Genomic DNA, 21,763 nt, shown 5'->3' with positions numbered 1-21,763 from the left:
TGTCAATCTACCTTATGACTACTACAATCCCCTATGTTCTGCAAGTTACATACAATCCATTCATCAAGTGGTAATGATACAAACAATTCTTGTTCCTGAGGTGGTATAATTGAGCTCCAAACTGCCCGTGAAAAGGAATAATCCTTAACAACATGTAACTCAAGCAGTGGCCCTCACAAGCCGTATGTCTCCTAACTCTCTCTTCATTAGTTAACAATATGTTCTTCCACAGTAACCAAATCAACTTCCAAACATTAGAACTATTAGCCGAACCAAAGTGATGCATACCTCTATAGGTTTCCGCATGGAAAAAGAACTTCTAGTCGTCCATCTATATGACAACCAATCATTCCCCGCATCTAGTGAAGGCAACAACACCAAAGCTATTTGCATAACAATTGGGTCCGATACGAAACTTCTAAGACGACTCCAATCCTAATGCATAAAAACAAATTCTTCCAAGCTGGGAAGATACGAGGAAAGAAAGAGAGAGGGGTTTATATATTAGTTCAAAATTATGCATTTTTCGAAAGTTTCATTTTGTTTTTCAACTTATCAAGAAATGGATGGAAAGAAAATTAATTTTTTTTTCAAATTTTCCATATTTTCTACCAAGCACACTCATGAAAATATTTTTTTTTCTATCTTTCTATTTTTCTACCTCTTCAATTTTCCATCTTTCTATTTTTTCCATTCTACCGAACAAAACCATAATCTTCATACTTGGCAACTTTTTCTAGTTTGATCTTTTAAATATATTTGTCTAAATTATTTTTTGAACTTGAATTTTGTACAATTTAATGTTTGAAAATAGAGGACCGATGGGAAGCTGCACGTGGACATATTTGTCAAAAAAATATACATTTAATTTAATTAATATATTTTATTTAATAAATAAATGCATTTACTAAAAATTACTTAATCAACTTTTAATTTCATTTTAAAACCCAAAACATCCTTATGAATTCCACCATTCTCTTTTGTTCTTTCAACATTAAAAAAAAGAAGTTAATAGTCCTTTTTGTCTTCTTCAACCGATTTTTAAGGTTGGTTTTAGCAAGACAGCAGAGGGACTGTCGGCTGGGGCTGAAGCTGATGGCCTGATGGGTGTGGGGGCTGGGGTGGGTGGGTCACGGGTAGGTTTAGATTTTTTGTTTTTATTGTTTAATTATTTTTCTTTTATTTTTCTTTTATCCTTTTTCCACTTGGGCTGAATTTTTTAAACAGAAGTTAGAGCTTTTGTATTGTTGGGCCTTTTTTAGCTCAACCCAACCTCAAGGAGCCCAAAATTTCCAAAAACCGGTCTGATTGGTTTTTCGATTCCTGGTTCAAACAGGCTTTTGCTATTGTTTGGATCGGTTACCCAGCTGATTCTGAATTCAATCGGCTGGTCAAATTTAATTCTCAAAACACCTTGCATACTTATAATTTTAAAAAATAAATCATGATTTTTTTAGTTTTTTTAATAATTTCCCGAGTTCAATCTTTGGGGTTTTTTAATGATTTTTTTAGTTTTGTTATATTTTTTAAATAATTGAAGTGAAAATTTAATTTTCCTTGATATGTGGTAGCAAGTGATTAGTTAGTTTGAAATATTTTAATGAAAATTTAAGTTGGGTAAGTAAGATTATAAAATGAAAATATAGATGCCAAACTAATAAAAAAAATAAAGTACACAGATAAAAAATAGTATTGACATCAAAGAGAGAATTTAATTATAATACTAGGGTGAAAGAGGTTGGTCTCATGCATTTGCTTGGTCCAAAAACCTAGAGAATGATTTCATGTTGTACTAAAAACGTTTTCGAAGTTTTGAAATTATGGTATTTTTTTAAGTTGAGCAAATGTTTTGTTAATATAGTATCTGTGACGATGGTTTATCTAGGTAAGGGGGTATTTCAAAATATTTTAATGTGGTATTTTTATTTTCAAAATGTCTATTATAATACTTACTTTTGTATTGTTTATTAATGTAATACTTCTGACTAATGGTATTAATTTTTGACGTTTTAATACATATAACTCATTAAAATGAATCCATGTGCTCTAAGCGGTATTGGTAATCAAGAAAATTCTGTATATCACTATTAACTTGATGGCAACTATTATAGTTAAAAAAAAAAATTTACCCAGGATTACTTAGTACATTGAAATCCCCTCCTATAAGCCAACAGTTTTTTTTTTCAATCCTCCCTTGTAAAGCACCAATTTCATCCCACAGCAGCTTCCTTTTAGCACTATTATTGCTTTTATAAATAACTATCAAAAACAAATGTTGACCGTCATTGGTAGCATAACAAGTTAGAAGCTGATCAATAAAACCAAATGCATCAATTTGTGAATTACCCCTCCATAGTAAGCAAATCCTTCCATTTATAGTATGACCATGATTATGCAAAAACTTCCTTTCTACTAAAGCTTGGGTATTGTGCTTTCACCTCTAGTTTTCAAAAGATAAAGAATGTTACTTTTAGCTAATTCACCCTCTAAATTATCTTACTTTGCTTTAAGGGGTTGTTTAGCCCCTTTGTATTCTAGTCATATATTTTTGGAAGGAGTAGGACTACCTCTAAGTGCCTTGTACACCTTTCTCTCTTGTTTTCTTTACTACTTGACCTTTCCCTGTTGGTTTGAGTTGGGACATCAACTTAGCCACTTCCCTTGCTGCATTTCTTTTCTTTCTAGGAGTATCATCGCTATCTATAACCTTATCCACACTTCTTGCTCTTGGGGCACTGTCAGAATTCTAAAGTTATCTACATCTGAAACTTCAATAGGATTATTAACTTCAACCACATTAATTTTCTTTTCCTTAAGCTCTCCTTGTTGTAGTGGCTTTTGGGGGCATTGTTTTACATAGTGGCTAAAAGAAGTGCATTGCATTCACTTTGGAGATATCCAAGTTGCTTGCATTGACACTTTTATCAAATCTCCTTCATTCATTCCAAGGCACCTTAAACCTTACATCACCCTCAAACATAGATCTTAGCATATTCCAATTGCTATCTAAGAGTGGTATCTGTATTATTATACAATGGTTTACCTTAAACACTAGCAAAGTACCTTACGCCTTTTTTGTGTGTAGAGCTCCAATGGAACATGTCTTACCTTAAACCGAACAACTCATTGGTTGTTTAAATTATTAGATAATAATTTTGGTAAAGAACCATTAAAATTATAAGAAAATAGTCTTAAATATTGTAATATTAAATTAGAAAATCCCAATAAAATTATTAGAGTTAAACCAATGATCTATACTAAACAAGATATAAATGAATTTGACATACAAATTAAAGAAATATTAGAAAAAGGATTAATAGAAAAAACCTAATAGTCCACATTCTAGTCCAGCCTTTATGGTTAGAAATCATGCCGAAATAAAAAGAGGAAAAGCTAGAATGGTTATTAATTATAAAAGATTAAATCAAAATATTATTTTTATGGTTATTTTATTCTAAGAAACGATGTTCTAATTAATCAAGCTAAACAAGTAAAATAATTTAGTAAATTTGACTGTAAATCAACATTTTGACAAATCATGCTAACAGAAGAGTCCAAACCTTTGACAGCTTTTAGTGCACCTAATGGACATTATCAATTGAAAGTAATGCCAGTTAGATTATGTAATGCACACAAATCTTTCAAACATGGATGGATTCTAAATTTAATAAATATAAAACATTTTGTGTAGTTTATATAGATGATATTTTGATATTTCCAAACACATTAGAATTACATAGAAAACATTTAAATATCATTTATTAAGAATTCATAAAACATGGAATCATACTAAGTCATAAGAAAATAGAGCTAGAAAAAACAAAATAGGATTCTTTTAGGATTAAAATTATTTGCAGATGGTCTTAAACTACAAGATCATATTATAATAAAAATAAAAGAATTTCATGAAAAAATTCAACAATTTTTAGGAATTATTAATTTTGGAAGAAATTCATTTCCTAACTTATCTGAAAAAATAGGAATGTTATATGAAAAATTAAAAAAAAGATAAACCCTTTATCTGGTCTAAAATAGACTCGGAAATCATAAAAGAATTTAAAATCATTATTTACCTAAATAAGGTGATAAATTAATTTTAGAAACAGATGCTTCACAAAATCATTGGGGTTGTTTTTTAAAAGCTAGAACAATAAATAACGAAGAATTAATATGTGGATATAGTTTAGAAAAATTTAAGCCAAATGAAATTAATTATGTTATATATGAAAAAGAATTATCATCAATAAAGAAAGGAATAAAAAACTTTCTTATATATTTATTTAGCACCTGAAAATTTTATTATAAAAACTGGTAATTAGGTAGTTAAATATTTTCTTACTAATAAAAGTTTGGAAACTATACCTAGGAGAATTAGATGGTATAATGAATTATGTACTTTTAATTTTTGAAGTTTTATATGTAAAAGGAACTGACAATATTATTACTGATTATCTTAACAGGCTATATAGATAGAGGTAAATAACCTCTAGAAAAAGTTGGTGAATAGACTATTGTTCATAAAAGGCCCAACAAAGGGAACACTTTCAAATTAATAAATCATAATCAAGGATTTGTAGCAATACCTTCTCAAGTATCTTTTTATCCTAACCAAAGATATTACAATCCATATCTAATGGTAAGACAACCAGTTGGAGCTCAATTATCATTTACACCACAACCAGTAACTCAATTACCTTGGTCTTAAGATCCAAATTTAGCATACTAAGCCAGTTATGCTGAAATCATAAAAGGACCAGAAAAGTTTTGTGCATCAGAAAATTTGTTGAAACCACAACAAATTCAGGAAATAAAATATTTTTATAATCCAGACTTACCATCAGAATTATATAATTTTATTAATGAAATATGAAAAACTCATATTATTGAGCAAAGAGCTAATTTCAGAAGAGATCTTACTAAGCTTTCACAATTTTTAGTTGAAAAAACAACTAAACAACAAGAAGCTCATGATTTATTATTAAAATCCATTTTATATCGAGATTGAGAAGAACTAGAAATTAGTTATTTAGATATTAAGGAGATAAACAATCTTCTTGATATATTTTAGTATTTTATTAATAAGGGAACAAATAACCTGATTATTAATAAAATGTTTATGTTATGTTTATATAATAAGGCTAGGAATATTCTGCCTGTAGAGATATTTACAGAAGTAAATGGAACTATTTGCAACCAACAAGCTTAATTTCAAAAAGCTTTTTCAGAAAACTTTCAACAAGCTTATGTTTTTACAAGCAATTTAAATGAAAAATTCCCTACTATAAAGTTTAGACTTGATCAGTTCAGACTTAATCATGAACTATTTGATATAAGCAGTATTGAATGGGGTTTTGTTAAAGAAATAATAGTTCAATTTTTTTTTTCATTTATTAAAATATTTTTTTTGCATTTATTAAAACTATGTTATTACGTATGATATATGAAGATGATTTCTATTATTCTTTTCATCTTGAAATCAGCAGTCTTATTGGTATAGTTGAAAAAGAAAAATTTTATCAGTCATATCAAATTTGGATCATTAAAAAAAATGATTGGAGGCCACAACATTTCAACAGCTAAAGAGGAGAAAGAATACTTGACAAAAAATATTGACAAGTGTTACAATAATCCCAGTTATTATCAGATCTAAGCATGAATAGATTTAATGATCAAAGCCCCATATTTACTTCAACAAAAATCTTATTGCCTCTGGACTGATGAAAGCAGAATATTGGCATATGATACTGGAGTTGGATACACTTAAGATGATAGAAATAAAGAATCCGTTCAACTATTAAAAAAGATAGCTGACATGGAAATTAATGATTTTCCATCACACATAATAGAAGAAATAAAAAATATGTGGGAAAATTAGAACTCACCAAGATTGTCAATTGATTCATTACATCTAGATGAAATTGAAGAAATGAATTTAGATAATGTTCAGGAAAGATAAAAAAAATGTCAATTGGAAGAAACCAATAAAAGAAAAATATCAAGGAAGTAACGTGAGAAAGCAACATCCATGTCTAAAAAAAAACAACTTGGGAAAACAACATCCATGTTTAGACAAAAAAGGAAGCAAATTGGGAAAGCAATCTCCAGGTTTAGACAAAAAAGGAAGTAAAGTGGAAACAACCACATAATGACAAAAACCATCAAATCAATGATGATACATCATCCTTATCAAAAAAATTATACGGGATTCAAAGAAAATTAAACAGAGTTTAAGAATTCTCTTACAAATAGATATAAAAGAAGCCTAAGAAGGACATCGAAATTAGTTTGGAAAACCTTTCCCTTTCACTTCTCATCCACCATGCTCTCTTCATATCTACTTTTCATCTACCATCCTCTCTTTCTTTGTAAAAGACCTTTTCCTAGCTACTAGTTTCATTTTGTAAAATAAGAGCCTCATGTTGCGTATGCCATGGTCTAGTCATTAAGACCCAAATCTTGGTTCTTTGAGTGGGAAACAATATTAACTAGATATTAGACCCTAGGAACTTGATCCCTAGGTTTTTGAAACAAGCTATATTTTGGAGATCTTCCTAGGAATTGCCTTAAATCAATATTTTCCCATTAAGCCACGCCACCTCCTCATCAATCACCTCCTTATGAGGTTGCACAATAAAAGTTCTCATTTTTCTTTACAGGGGAAATTTGTATACCGGCTGAAATAAAAATTTCCAAGTTAAAGAATGATAGCCTACAGCAATAAATTTTATATCAACTGACTTCCCCAACGAAAGCCGCGCCCTAGCAACCTTCTTCAATCCCTCAATGTCTCTGATTTGTGAAGGAGGAAAGTCGAAGCCATGAAAAACAAGGCTCAAGCCTCATTCTCCCCAAGAAAAGAAACATGTTCATACTGAATGTCTAAAGACTACAATGTAGAAGCAAAGGAAACCAATAAAAATGATTGAAAAAATTGGAAAGAAAGGACTGTTTCCTCTAGGCTCGTGTTAAACCCGCTGACATGCACCAAACAAACCAAAACCTGAGCTCCTAATTAATTAGTTATTCAATGGAAGATATTACGCTTTCCCTCAACAGTTTTTTTTTTTTTTTTTTTGTCTACAAAACTTAAACCCAAAATCTTAAAGCATCTAACTCCTTATTACTCAACCCAACCTAACATTTGTTCATGGATTCAGGTCAAACTTTTAACATTCATATCCCAAGCCATGGCATCCAAGAAAGTAAGAACAACATAACCGAAAACTACTAGCCTGGTGTACCAAACGTTATTTGAACCAAACCAAATCAATTAGTTGGATCAAAGAATTAATTTAGAAAGTAACTTTGAATCAATTAGATCAAAAACTAGTATTCACTGATTGAATCAATTAAAAAATCAATTAAACTGACAAGTGAATTGAGATTTTTAAAAAAAAATTAATCGAACTGATTGAATTGATTAAACTAACAAACCAATGACCTGATTGATTCAATCACCAATCCAATTTAAAAAACATTGGCTGTACCATTAAACCAGTGACCCACCAAATTATCATTAAACCGCTTCCTTTTTCTTTTTTTTTTCCTTTCATTAATATTAGTGTGCAAAAATCTACGATAAAATCATATTATGAAAATGTATTTCGATGTATAAACTATAAAGCTTCTGTACACAACTCTCTGAATCAAACAAGTTATAGAAATAAATGGAGCAAAAGAAAGGGCATGAAATGAAGGGGAATAAAAAGCCCCACTGCTCCAATATGGTATTGCAAAACTTGCCTCATTTCAAGATTATACAGTTTTAAGCCTTTCGGATTTTGTTCCCAAAAAGAATGGTTGACAGAGACTGCAATCCACCATCTTCTCATACTCCATAATCTATATCTGTTACATTCTGGGCTGTTGAGAGCTTTACAGGCCTTTCTTCTTCATCATATATATCAAGGTTTTCACAAGGCGCAGGGAAGATGGTCCCTATTACATGCCCTTGAACAAATGCGCACTGGAATATATGCTTTTTCTTATATGTTATCCCCACGTTCATATCCCTAAACGTCACATTTCTCACAGGAATCTCCTCGCTACCATGTATACGAACAGGTACACGGACTCCTTGACCATGTATTCCGGTGAAGCTTATGTTTTCGAGTATTGGGAAAGCATTTTTGTCAAAATCCATGTCGGGGTGCTCGTTGTAGTCTGTCTTGATAACAATTCCAACTCGGGCATCATCAAATGTCAGATTTCGGTACATTATATGTCTGACATATCCACCTCTTCCAACAGCAGTCTTGATTCGAACTGCACGCCTAGAACTCCAGACAGTGACGTTCTCCACGGTGACATTAGATACCCCGCCAGACATCTCGCTGCCTATTGATACGACAGCACTGCGCATATGTTCAGCCGAGTGTGACAATGTGTACTTACCAAATGAAAATTACAAGTAGGGATAGATAAAAAAGTAGGAAAAGCAATATCCTAAATGAGCTGTTTGGGACCTTTGTTTTTGCATATGAAGTTTGAAAAATACATGCATACTATTTGGGACCTTTTGTTTTTTTTCTCTTTGACATGGAAGCAATCAGGCAGTAGAATATTCATGAAGACGGAGGAAATTAATTCAAGAAACTTTACCTGACCATAGAACGGACAATGAAGTTTCGGATGAGAATGTTTCTCGAAGGTCGTTCATAAATGATGCCATATTGATCCCAACCGCTCTTTATTGCAATTGCATCATCACCAACACTTATGTAGCAATCCTCTATCACTACATCCTCACATGAATCTGTTTATGCCATAAATGACTTGTAATAAGTTACATTCAGCGTGAATTAATCTCCCTTCTTTCCCACAGCAAATCAACAAGCAGAAACGTGGTTTATCTAGGTGTATATTTGAGCTGGCTACAGCGTGGTGTGGTGAGCAAATGATATTTGCTCCATATGGGGAAAAGGAGAAAGGACAAAATAATGAAAGCAAATTTGTTGCAATTTGCCCACACATTTCATTGAATTCAGCTCAGAATACCATATTCATACATTTTACATCAAGTTCTCACCTTCCTGCTTCTATACGTTCCAAACAAAAGCACAGTCGTACTTTACTAATGTATATAATAGCCACTGCAAACCTTCTTCAATTATAGTCTTGAATTCATTCTACAGATTTGTCAACCAAGCTTGCTCAATAAGCGAGTTATATATGTAGAGTGAGCATTTCTATACAACTACTAGTAGCATGAATGAGAATCGAGTCTAGAGCCTTAGCTACCAAAAATTTTCATAGACAAAAGTTCAAAATTTATAATCAGGGATTACTTACCAGGATCAATTCCATCAGTATTAGGAGCTCCAAATACAGGTGCTAAGATGGTTACATTCCTAACGCTTACATTCTTGCAATCATATGGATGAAAAGTCCAAAACGGAGAATCACGTAAGGTTATATTAGAGATTACAATGTCATTTGACCACATTATCTGCACAAGTGGACCCCTTGTGTGGTTGAGTAGCTTCTGACGATACTTCGTCCACCATGATTGACCCTGACCATTTATGGAACCATTGTGCCCTGTTGATTTGTAAAGATAAATGGTAAAATCAGACTCGACCAGCATTGAAAGATCCATATAGAACAAAGACCACAATGTTGATTTGTAATGAAAAAATGATAAATCAGACTCAAATCTAGCAGCCAATCGAATTTCCCTATTAATTATCATTGTTGGAAGTGCTTATTCATCCAAAACCTTGAAAAGGCCGTTTCTTTCCACTTTTCTCCATCCGAAAAAAAAGTAGTAGCAACTACTTTGAATAAGCAGTAAGCCAGGGTATAAAGGGTGCAGAAAACAGGTTCAGACCAGTCTAAAATTGTATTTTTGAGACATCGACAAGTAGGTGCTATGACATAGAATAGGTAAATTGGCTGGCTCTATCAGGTGAGCAACCTTTTCATTCAAACAATTTAATGAGAAACCTATTAGGGGCAGGGGTGAAGAAGCTTACCAGTTATAACAACATCTTCGAGGTTTTGGCCGTGGATCAAACTTCCATACCGAGATCCACGATGCTCTCTTCCGTACCCGTATGATGGCAATGGAGGCATTAATGGCCATCGCTTCTCGTCCTGTATGATAGCGGGAAACAGCAAACAACAAGATCGAATCCACCAAAATCCAAAGTTTTAAACACAATAGCCGGATAACACAGAGAAATCAGGAACACCGTCATATTTGCATGGAAAGGATCAAAGTTGTCACTAAATATAGTCACGATGTGATTTTTTTCACACTAAATATTGGTCCCCTTTCATCACAAATCACAACCCATAAACGACTAAACATGTTAAATAACGAGGGAGAATATCATTTTTCATTGCCAAAATTCATGAAAATGGAAAAACCAACCTGGATTCCAAGAATCTCAGCATCCTCAGCAAGGAACAAAGTCATATGACTAGTAAGATTAAACGGCGCCGTAAGCCATTTTCCAGGCGGGACATTGAGCTGACCGCCACCTCTCTTCCCAAGCTTCGAGATGGCCGAGATAGCCCTCTCAAACGCCGCCGTGTCATCCGTTACCCCATCGCCAACCCCGCCAAAATCCGTAATATTAAACTCGAAAGGCCGGGACCCGGACATAGACCGACCCGGCCCAGCTTTTCCGAACACTGAGAACCCAGCCCCAACTATATCCCGTTGCCATAGAAAAACAAACCGAAAGCCGAGATCCAGAGAACAATAAACAGAGTTTTATGCGAAGAAAGGAATGCCGGAAATCCCCCAACCGGCAATGACTCAGCCATATTGGGTTTAGCGAATTTGGTTAAAAGAAACGATTTCTGGCCCTTTTAGTAAAAGGGGTGTTGTGCTTTGTTGGTGAGATGTTGGTGATGAGTAGCCGCCAGATTTGGTCGATTGGAAATGGAGTAGATTTCAATTCTAGGGGAGATCGCAATGGTCAATGGAGAACCAAGTCCATAGTTTCTAGCTTTGGGCAGGTCGACGTTCTTGAGTTGAATGAAACTAGATTTTTTTACTGCGGGTATCAAGTTGCCTGCGTGGTTTATTTGAAGGATGTAATTGGATTTCGGACTGTGTGAGGTTTCAGTCACGGCAGCGAGATGCGAAGTCACATCACCATCATCGTCCGGTAGTAGGTAAATAGTTGAAGAGTTGCAATCTGACCATTTTGAAAACAGTAGTTGAGATGTTGACATCAAACACGAAAAACTCTTTCGTTATACGAAATTTTCGGGTTGTTGACCTGTGTCAACTAAAACCTGGATCTTTATTTATGTGCCCATCTCACACTGTTTGTTCGGCCTTCACACTTTACACCCATATTCCGCTTGGGCCATGATTTAATGGCCACTTTCTCGTTTCTTTTCCTTCATTTTACTCGCCTAAAAATAAGATTTTTGTAGTTCCGTCACTATTTTTAGTGAACGTTTTTATCGTAGTCAGACAGCAAGTTTGAATTTACCATTGGTTAGGAGGATTCTCCAATTGTTAAAGTGAGTTTGGTATTGGAGAATAAAGCATGGAGGAAAATAGAATTCCAGATTCGTTAACCAAAATAATTTCTGACAAGAAGAAAGATATATGGGTCTTTGAGAAGGTTCTGGGGGAACTCATACATCTCTTGGAATTCAACATGGATAGAAATGGTGTTTATTTGCATTAGTCTAATGTAATTGCTTGTTTATTTTGTCATTAAAAAAACTTTAATGGCCGTGCGACATCATATCTACATATTTTATTTTTATCATTCAACTTTTAAATTATTTTCAGTTTCACCGCTCAAAAAATATCATTTTTTAAATATTGATCATGTAAAAAATATTAAAAATTAAAATTTTAAATTTCAGAACATTCAAATCAATCTTATAGATTGTTGGAAAAATTTATCTTTTGATTGTGTCAATCAATTTGTTACTTTAAAATTGAAATTAATTAATTTAATCACCTTCTAAAATATAATATTTTATTTTATGTTTTTAAGTTATGCTTAATGAACTCAACTCAAACAAAACTCACAATTTTGTTGATTATATGATGTTGAATCTTTCACGTTAATTTAAAAGAAAAAAAATCCTTGCAATTAATTAAATTAGTTAATTTGATCTTCCATGCCAAACAAAACCTCGAATTTTTTCCATCACTTCTTTACCCATACCAAGAACAAGCAATCAATTTAATTAATTGAAAATAAATTCTTTGCTTTTAGCATAGCACGTGGGATTCAAGATCATATAATTAAAGGAACTTTAAATTTTTTAAATATTATTAAATATGAGTTATTTTAGTTGATTTTATTAAGGATAATCTGGAAACATAAAATAAAATTTAAAATTTTAGAAGAATATTAAATTAATTAATTAAATTAGTTTCAATATTATAATAACAAATCGATTCATATTATCGAGGATAAAAATTTTAACAATTTATTTAATTGATTTTGATATTTTAAAATTTCAAGATTAAAAAAAAATTAGAATTTTCAATAATGAGATAAACAAGTACAATTTGACAATTTTAAATGCATTATTTTATTTTTTTATCACTTTTTCACTTTACCCAAATCAAGACTTAAAAAAAAAAGATATTTTTGGGGTGATCAAAATGAAAGTGACCTGAAATTGGGTGATCAAAATGAAAGTGTAAACATGATATGCAGGGCAAGGGGAAGAGGCCAGGTAAGAGCTTGACCCCACTGTCCCAAATGGAAAATTATTGTTTTAGTCCCCCAAAATTTATAAAATCATAAGTTAATATATGGAAAAATTATAATTTGGCCCCCAAAAGGCTAGAATTTCGATTTAGTCCTCTTGAAAACCATAAAGATATAAGCTAATACAAGCGTAAAATTATATTTTAGTTCTCATAAAAAAATATAACTTAATCTCGCCCCCCTAAAAAAATTTATGGCTTCGCCCCTAATGATGTGGACATAATTTAGCATGTACAATTTATCATCGTTAATGATTTAACGCTTGAGTGACTAAAATGAAAACCTTTTTTAATAGAGATGATGAAATTGAAGAACATTTTTTAAGGTGAGCAAAATGAAAGTTCCCTAAAAGTTAGATGACCAACTAGGTTGTGGCACCCTACACCCAACTCGAACGATGGATCCAAATATGAGATGTCACATTCGTTGTTGCAACAACTCAGACTATCATCCATCATTTTCCTTGAAATTAAACAAATAAGCATGGCATAATTCATAAATGTTATGTTGTGTACTTCTATGAGGCCAAATGGGCCCACATATAGTAACTAGGGGATCATATAAGGTTATACACGGAGTTTGAATAAGAATCCTAACTTGAATTGTTAAAATAAAGGGTTGTGTCTCAAGGCAGTGAAGCCGTGTGCCGATACATACCTCCCTTATTGTTAATCTTTTACTTCAAACTATAATGTCTCGAGATAATGACCCTTATTGTAAGGATCCAAAATTCAATGGTGTCGAAAAATATAGTTTCAGAACCCAATTTCCATAAACCGTGCCCTTAAATATAAAATAAAAATATATTGAGATTCGATTAAGTAATTTAGCTGAAAAGTAGTTAATTAAGGCTCAGGGATTAAATTGTAAAAATTCAACCGCTATAGAATTTTAATTGACAAAAGACTTAAGGACTTGAACGTCAATTAGTCAAAGGTTCAAAATGGTAATTAAATCATTTGCTATTAGGAGATAGTGGACATTGATGATGTTGGCCATTTATGTTAATTAATAATGAGATTTACATAATTATGCTTAATTTAATTAATAAAATTTGATTAATTAAACCTTAATTAGTGTATATAAACATTGGGTAGTGGGAGGAGAGATGAAACATCTTCATCTTCTTTATTAGTCACCATCCTCCATCAAAGTAAAAAGAAGAAAAACTATTTTGGGTGTTTCAACATTCGGCCACCTAATTTGGTGAGAAATTTAAGTTTTTTTCTTGTAATTTTTATAGATTTATGATCATGAAAGCTTAATTTAGGTAGCCCATGTATCCATTTGATAAACTATTAAAGTTTTGGAAAGTTTCCATTGTTAATTAATTGATGAATTAGGCTTGAAAATGATAGATTAAAGCTTAGATTATGAAAAAGACTAGATTGTAAAGTTAATTTAGCTTGCTTGTTAACATTGTTACATTTCGGGACCAAATTGAATAAATGTAAAAAAATGGCATGAAATTATGTTAGAAATAGAAAATATAAGGTCCTTAATGAGAATATGTAAAACATGATTTAATTCGAAGCTTTATATCAAAAGTTATGCTTGTCCCGATTTTAAAGGCTAAATTGGATAAAATGTAAAATATGTTTGACTTGATGTTTGAATGTGAATCGATGGAAATTGATATTTTTTATTTTAATGTGTTATCGTATATAGCTAACGTCAGCAATGAGACATCGAGAGAGAAAGGAAAAGCAAGAGTTGACGACGAATGACACGAAATCTTGATTTGTACTTTTATGATTCGGGATAGATTTAATTGCTTGCGTATACATCTTAATTGCATGATTGAACATCAAAGTGAGTATATAATTGTCATATGAATTGATTTTTTATGATTGTTATTGAATATCATGAAAATGAACTGAATTGAATGAAATGAAAAATTCGTATGGTTTTATGGAAAAGTGGTGTGTGTTATGAGAATGAATTGAAACATGTTATATTGTATGAGTTATTTGTGTGTCAATGATTAATTGGGATGAAATTATGGAATTGAATGTGAAGATATATATATATACGAATTGGTTTGAATTGAAATGAAATAAGCAATTACTATGTGATTGTATAGTGTACAAGGCATGATAGGTAATTGTAAATGATTATAGAGTAGAAATATGCGAATGTGAATAATTAAAGGGTGTGAAAATGCAAATGTTACTGATCATAGGGTATAGACATGTGAAACTATTTGATTATAGGGATGTAAATGAAAATATGTATAGTTGATGCCTATGTGAAATTAGTAAAATGTTTGGATACAAATGGCATGCTAATAGGGTCATATGCGCGCTTGTATGAGATATGTGATTATATGAAAATTATTATAGGTTTAGCTTGGACTAGTAACTTGATGTGATATAGGTTTAGCTTGGAAGGTTAACCTAATATAATTTCAGCTCAGACGAGAAACTTGGTATGGTGTATTTACTCGTGTATTCGAGTATGTTTTACTAGGGTTTTATCTAGTGAAACATTATAAATGAAATTAGAAACTTGAAAATGTAATGAAATAGATTGATAATAGAATATGGTAATGAAATGAACTATGTGTGTAACATCCTGAAATCGTGCCTGAAAGTTTTGACCTCTCAAGTGAGGGTTCGCCAGTGTTGCGATGAACAAGGATTTCACCAGTACTCCAACAAGCTAGGGGGTTGCCAAAAGAGTATCAGCAAGGAGTTCGCCAATGTTTTAGCATTGTAGTATACTCCAAAAGATGCAGTAATGGGGTTCACCAGTCTATTTGGCAAGGTGGTGTTCGCCACTATGTTTGGCAAGCTAGTGTTCGCTAGTCTATTGGCAAGTCGGTGTTCGCTAGTGTGTTTGGTGAACTAGGGCTTGTCAGGTAAGTTGCAACTTGGGGGTTTTGCTAGTCAAAGATTGAGTCAGACTTAAATTAGTAAATAGAAGCATGGTGTATCTAGGAATACTTTTTGTGCAAGTAACATCTTTCCTAAGTCAAGTAGGGTATTTAAGATTTTCAGGACACTTAGGTCTATAAATACAACCTTTATTCCATGAGAATTCTCCCATCGAATATTTTGTCGTTAAGTCTTTGTCTCTGAACTAAGTTTGTAGCATCCAGGGTACGTCTCTCTCTTACTAAGGTTTGATTGACCAAAAATTTAGGTTCACTTGCATGTGTGAATTCTGTAAGTTTTGTCTGTTTAAATAATCTGAGTCTTTATATGTTGCAAACTAGTTGAACCATCTACCAGCGAAGATAAAGGCAAAGCCAAGCTTGTTTAATTCTTAGTTTATTGGTGAATGGTTAAGAATTGTTTAAGTGTGCTAATTATAATGTTTTTCAGTATGGAAGCTCAAGGTTTGTAACTTATGTGTGAATTGTTATGATTTTTCTTTTAAAACTAAGTTCTAAGAGTAAGTTTTCAACAAATTCTACTTTAAGCCTCTAATTTCAAGACACGTTTTTAAGTTATTTTTTGAAGTATGTTTTATGCGAGCTCTTAAGTGAGCTATGTTTTAAAATTATGATTTTATAAACCGTGTTTTTATTTTATGAGCTTTTGTGTAAGCTCTAAGTGATAAGATTCTGTACGAGCTCCTTTACGAGCCTAGCTCCTTATGCGAGCTCTTTGTGATAAGTCTATGTGTGTGCTCCTTCGAGAGCTTTATGTTGGACATATTGGTATACCAAAGGATTGTGAGTACTCACCTCTCCATTTTTGTGATTTTGAGCATTGAGGCCCTAAGACATGTGCAAAAATAAGAGAATGTATAGCTATGCTTTATTCACTAGGACATATTGGTGTGCAAGAGAGTGCATTGCTTCACGTTGCACTTATAGGGCATGTTATAAGGACTCTATGAGTCATTATGAGACATTATAAGGAGATCCACATAACCAACAATATTAAGATAAGTGTATTAAGTACAAGAACATATATTATGTTCCTCAACCATTCTGATAAGATAAGTGTGTGAGCATGCTTCATGCTATATAAGATCTATTTTCAAACAAGCACAAGCTAAGTTTTAAGTGCGATTTTCAGTAAGTTATGCGAAAATATTTTACAATCTTACGTTTCTTGACAAATAGAATCTATGAACTAGGTCTAGCAATCTCCTTCACGAACCCAACATGTGAAACAAATTTCAAACTAAGTCTTCTTTTTGTTTTTAACTCTGTATTTTTAAGCATACGCAGATAATTCCTAATTATTCACCAAGTTCGTAATCAACACACCCACTTATCTCTTACTTTGTACGTAAGTAGGTCGCGGATGGCAGTGGCGAGGTAGATGACTTGGCGAGGCACCTATTTGATTAGATATTGGTGAACTTGGGAAATAGGCGTGGGGTTTTTAATTATGAGAGTTCTAGACTTATATTTTTTTATTTTGTTATTGAAAGAATTTCCTTAAGTTTAAGTTTATTTTGATCTGTTTAAGTCTTTGTTATTGCTAACTATACTCTAAGATATATGTTTGATAATATATTTATTTTTAATAATAAAGTTGATGTTTACTTCTTCATGTATGTATCCCATGTTGGTTTCTCTACCTAAGTATGTAATAGAATCATATGAGTGTCTGTTTTACTACGAACTACTATATTTTGTGATTTAAAAAATTTTGTGTGTACCCTTGTTAGTAATAGACTACGAACCCAGGTAAATAGTGCGGACCCATACATGTATGAAAACCCATGTATTTATGCGAACCCTACTAAAGTATGATAACCCTTACATGTATGTTTCCTAGTTTGCGAAGTCTGTTTATTTGCGAAACTATATTGCATGTTGTGAGCTTAAGTACTATGCAAACTTAAGTTGCAAACTTTTAAGTCTTGCTATTATTAGGCATGCAAATCTTTCATTTGATGTGTGTAAGCTCGCATGCTTTACATTTTGTGTTTGAATTATTTCCGCTATTGTATTATTATTTAACACAATAATTGTTAGCCATAAGTGATGTGTTGGAGGTTAGGTTAGGAGTCAACGAAGAGTCACTTCGGTGGCTAATGTGGCACACTGGATTTGAGTCGAACCTACTTGGCCAGGTCTAGGGTGTTACAATGTGAAATTAATATGATTTTGTGAATTAATAAATGTATATGGAACTATATATGTGATTCGTGATTAAGAGAGTATACAATAGAGATTATACAAAACGATCGGAAACGAGCCCTGGGTGCCAACTTGAATCCAAATGAGTAGATAGACTCTGGAAATAGATTTGAATGATATATTAATAGTTTATTGATGTTTTATGAATATGGAATTGAATGATATAATGTCGAGGTATAACTATATGATTCATGAATGATATTAAATGTTTAATTGCTTAAAGATAGGTAATTGACCAAAAATTGAATTGGTTAAATATGTTGCAATGTTGAATGGATTGGTATATTATTTTCTATATGTATACTCATATATGTATGTGATAATGAAATTGCTTGGCATTATAGGATATGTAATAAATATAAATTGAGCTTATATGCATTATGACAATTGTTAATGTTTAAGTTATACTATCTTGAATCATGAAAGTACCATTAAGCTTTATCGCTCAGTGTATGATTTGTTTATTCCATGTGCAGGTTAGGTTAATCTCAAAGATCCGAATCGTGATTCAGCATCCAACTATAGATCTTCGACTCAGCAATATTTGTATGGTTTCCTTTAGTTTTGATATATGGCATGTACTTAGGCCCCGAGTCGATTTTGAATATAAATAGCATATTCAAGTTGATGTTTAGATTAGTAATGGTTAACTTGATATGGCCAATTGATATTATAAATATCATGTTTGAGATGGTTGGAATTGAAATGATCATGCTATGTTATCTTAAAAGGAATGGCTTGGTACCTAATGTTCAAATGTTTCAAAAAGGTAGAAATTGTCATAGGTATCTATGTATTGAATTATGTATATGTTAAATGATGTTTTATAGTTAGAAGTGAGTAGATGAAGTGACATTTTTGGTTAAATGGTTGAATGAAAGAACTAGTTAGGTGTTTGAAAGATTTAAATAGGTACCAAACGAACTTTATGGAAACAGGCAGTCACGTCGCGATGTCGGCCCCTTAATGTCGCAACAAGACCAACTCAGTGATTTGTGTTGCGATGAGGAACCCCCAAAGTCGTGACGTCAACCTGATATTTTGCAACTTTTACAGTTTGGTCATTATTCGATCCCAAGTCACCTTAAAAGCTTTCGTAAGCTTGTAAAGGATCCGGAAATGAATGTATATTATATCATGAATGAATATTATAACTAATAGCATGCATGCATGGTTAAATTGGATCTTGGTTGATCGTAGTTGCTTTGACAATGAATGTGGCATCTTATAGCTTGGACTCGATAATCGGGTCTCGAGATATATCTTTTGTATATCAAAACCTTTGGCTTTGATATTGCCTATCTCAAGCCTATAACAGTCCATTTTCAGTGGTGTCGAAAAAAGTAGTTTTGGGACCACAATTTCGACGTAATAGTCTGTAGATATTATTTAATTAATATTTACAAGGCCTTTAAGGTCATATTAAATTTTGGCTAGGAAATTTTATCGTTTAGATAGTTTAATAGGTAAAAAGGGCTGAATTGTAAAAGCTACAAAAGTTGAGTTTATTTAATTAAATGGACCAAATGAATAATTTAACCAATAGGGGTTAAGTTAATGGATTAACATGATTGCTATTACATGTGGATAAGCTTAATTAATGTTAATAGTGATTAATTAAGGCTTAATTAGGAAAGACTTAAAAATTACAAAAATACTTAAGTATATATATTAAATTTAAGTAAAGAAAAGATGATATTTTTGTTGAAAATCACTTATCTTCTCCATGACACATAAAGGGAAACTAGGGTTTCCATAGTTCAACTTTGAAGCTTTGATTGGTAAGTAAATCCTAGTCCATTTCTAGTAATTTTTAGGCTTTTGAGCTCGTGTTAGCTTAATCTAGCTAACCGAAGGACTAATTTATACAATTTTCAAATATTTTAGATTATGTCATTGATGTGTTTGGGTTGTTTTTAAAGTTTGATGGAAGATTATTGAGTTTGATTGTCAGTTAAGGCTATTTTGTAAAGTAAATTTTAAAGATTTTAACATTTAAGGATTAAATTGTTAAAGTGATAAACTTTAGAGGACTTGTGGTGATTAATCACAAATATAGGCTGAATTTGGGGTTGTTGACATTCTACTGGGATGGGTTTTGAATAAAATTGGTTTAATTGTGAATTTTGGCCCTATGGACTAAATTGAATAAAAATGAAATGTTGAGGGTAAATTTGTAAAAATGTTAAAAATGAATTAATTGCATAAAATGACTTAATTTTGCTATTGATTTAGTTAATTGAATGAAACTATTATTTTAGATCAAGAACGTGTTGAAGATTGTGGAAAAGAAAAAGTTACGGAATAGTCCCTGTATTTGAGTTGTTACCGCAAATTAGTCCTGTAAGTTTCTTATCGTTATTTCTATAATATAAATGTATAAATTCCATGTTTATCATAATTATATTCAATGATATACTTAACTATGAACTGATTGGAGAATTCATGATAAATGAAAATGGATATTAACTATTAGGCCTTGAGCCAGTGATACAAACCGTAGCGATGGTTGAGATCCTGCATGTATTGCAAATTCTCTACAGCTTGTGTGAGTAGCATTGTGAGCCAGTGGTTACTTAGTAGGTACTATGTACTGGTGATACAGACCTTAGCCATGGCTTGAGATCCTGCATTTGTTGTGGATTCTCTACAGCTTGTGTGAGTAGCATCGTGAGCCGGTCAAAACTCTGAAATTAACTCGAATGAATGATACCCTCTGATTACCTGAGTTGATATCTTATTAATACGTTGACTGAGAATATGATGTGAATTAATGCATTGTGTAATGCTCATCTGTAGTGAGCTGTGATTGACAGGAACTACATTATTTAGTCTTATAATTTGATCTGTGATGTTTAATTTGGTAAGATTTATCTTTTAATTTAGTAGACTTACTAAGCTTCAAGTAAGCTTACTCGTGACTTATCCCTTGTTTAGTAGATTATATTTTGAGATCGAGAGATCAGATCAAATTGAGGAATCACACTATTCCGAGGACTCATTTGGTAGATTTTGTAAACAACTTGGCTTATATAGCATGTAACAGGGCAAATGATTAAGTAATAATGTTTCATATCTTTGTATGGTTTTATAATATGTTTGATGTTGTGAAATGGTAATCCTATAAGGTATGTTTATTAAACTAAAGTAAGCTTGAGTGTTTGACCATGGAATGGTAAGTGCCATGTTTAAGCTTGGGGTGATGTGGTTGAAATAGGTTAGATTGTGTGAGTATGTTTGTTTGAAGGTAGTAGCTATGATAATGAAAGTAGATGTGTCTTATATTGTGTTTAAATGTATGATGCATTGGTAAAGTCTTAGGTGGTTGGAAATAGGCATGTTTTGGTTGCTTTTAGGTGTGGTTGTAGTCTTGGGATCATGTGTTATGAATTGTTTTAGGTTCCTATGTAATTAGATGAAAAATGAGCATAATTTTGGTCACTTTTGGGTACACATGTCCTAGGACATGGGCTGTCACATGGCAGTATGTCACACGCGGACGTATGCCCTTAGTGTGTTAGGTGCAGAGTTCACACGGGCTAACACACGGCCTGCGATATAGTCGTGTGACCCAAGTCAAAGAGTTACACGATCAATATACACGGGCGTGTGGGATGACCACACGACCATGTCTGGATACACACAGTCTAGGCCTTGTGACCCCTATTTTGGAAAATTTTCATTTTTTTCCCAAATCTCATGTTTGCTCCGAATTGATCCTTGATTATTCCTAAACTTGACAATTTATGTCTTGAGACATGCTTGAAATGTCTCTAGACCATTGCCTAGAATTGCACAAAATGGTTTAATTTGTTCTTGATGTCTCGAGACACTAATGTAAATATGTAAAATTTTAACATTGAATATCATGTAAAAATATTCTTAGTTGCACTAAAATAGGACCGATATGACACCAAGTCATGGTACACTCAGTTGACATACAAAGACAACTTTAGTA

At 32.4% G+C, this 21,763-nt stretch overlaps 1 pseudogene; it reads right to left on the bottom strand.

Moving 5' to 3' along the window:
* Nucleotides 1–7,589: 7,589 nt before the first annotated feature.
* Nucleotides 7,590–11,227, bottom strand: LOC107952192 (probable polygalacturonase; annotated as a pseudogene).
* Between the last annotated feature and the right edge of the window lie 10,536 nt (nt 11,228–21,763).

Source organism: Gossypium hirsutum, chromosome A06 (genome assembly GCF_007990345.1).
Source record: "Gossypium hirsutum isolate 1008001.06 chromosome A06, Gossypium_hirsutum_v2.1, whole genome shotgun sequence".
NCBI lineage: Eukaryota > Viridiplantae > Streptophyta > Magnoliopsida > Malvales > Malvaceae > Gossypium > Gossypium hirsutum.
This window is presented reverse-complemented; position numbering and strand designations above follow the sequence as displayed.